Source organism: Panicum virgatum, chromosome 1K, assembly GCF_016808335.1.
Source record: "Panicum virgatum strain AP13 chromosome 1K, P.virgatum_v5, whole genome shotgun sequence".
Lineage (NCBI taxonomy): Eukaryota > Viridiplantae > Streptophyta > Magnoliopsida > Poales > Poaceae > Panicum > Panicum virgatum.
Window position 1 is genome coordinate 26,161,772 of NC_053136.1, and position 1,426 is coordinate 26,163,197.

The 1,426-nt window shown below is 48.2% G+C and overlaps 1 non-coding gene across 1 annotated transcript; it reads left to right on the forward strand.

Moving 5' to 3' along the window:
• Nucleotides 1-600: 600 nt before the first annotated feature.
• Nucleotides 601-709, forward strand: LOC120658507. The gene has a single exon (XR_005668710.1). It is a non-coding gene; the product is annotated as a small nucleolar RNA R71 (small nucleolar RNA).
• Nucleotides 710-1,426: the final 717 nt, after the last annotated feature.

The window sequence follows — 1,426 nt, forward strand, 5'->3', positions numbered from 1 at the left end:
AAACTTAACAGGGATTTATCATTGGCCAAAAGCTTTTTATTTATATTTTTGTTGATATTAACTTGGCCAAGAACAAGTTCTCTCAAGGGAGGTTGGTTTGAATTGAAATTCGAATTGAAAGAAGGATTATAGTTGTTACCTCCCTGAAAAGGTGGACATGGCTGGTTCCACCCCTGGCCCCCTTGTGGAGGACGGTACCCGTTGTTGTTGTTGTTGAGGTAGGCGCAGTCTTCACGGGTTTCGGGGCAGTCATTCCCCGAATGTCCATCATTACCGCAGACTTCACACGTGGAGTGCAATTCCATGGAACGAGCATAGTTTTCTCTATGCTTCTTGAATTCGGCCCTTTCGCCGAGATGCTTCAGTAGGAGGTCCAGTTTGGCAATGATCATATCCGTCTCCTTGACGGTATGCGTACCCTTGGTATGGGGTTGGAGTCGTTCATCGCTCCACCCTTGATTAGAGACCATTTTCTTGACCAATGCTTTGGATTTGACAATGGTCATGTCGAGGAAGGCTCTTCCAGCAGCGGCATCAATATTGGCTCGAGATGTCATTGTGAGCCCATTGTAGAAGCTTTGCAGGACGAGCCACTCGTCCATGCCGTGGTGAGGACAGGCCAAGATGTATTCCTGCAGCCTCTCCCAAGCTTCTGGGATGGATTCCATCCCCGTCTGCTGGAAACTTGATATCCCCCCGCGCAGAGCATTTGTTTTGCCTAGCGGGAAGAATTTTGCGAGGAATGCCTTGGAGCATTTGGCCCAAGTGTCGATGTCTTTTTCCTTGTAAAATCATTGTTCCGCCTTCCCCAGGAGAGAAAAGGGAAACAGACGAAGCTTGACAACGTCGGTGGTGACACCCCGTATGACTACGGTGTCGCAGAGCTCCAGAAAGTTCTGCAAATGTGCATTTGCGTCCTCATTTGGCTTGCCACAGAATGGGCTAGCCTGCACCATGTTGATAAGACTTGATTTGAGCTCGAAGTTCACGTCCCCGATATTGATGTTGGGGCCAGTGGCCACATTGTCGATGGAGGGGACGGAGAACTCGCGGAGAGTCTTTTCAGCCATAGTCTCAAGAACGAGTGGTGCTTCCGAAATGGGTTCCTGTGCCAGGAGGATAGCGAGAGGAGGAACGACGCGAGGTCGTGCCCATCTCACGAGCCTCTCTAGATTGACTGTGTAGTTTTCTGGCAGGGAGAAACAAGTCATACACTACCCCTGTCTTCTTTCAAATCAAAAATAAAAGAAGACATAAAGTGACATTAGCCTGAAAGAGTAAAGACTATATCCTGAGTACAAGGTCTAAGTTAATATTAGCACAATATCTTTGTTCACATGTCGTCCCTGGCAACGGCGCCAGAAATGCTTGTTGACATTTCTTAGCGCAATCACTAGGAATGGTTAATCCTTAGCGACAGCGCCAG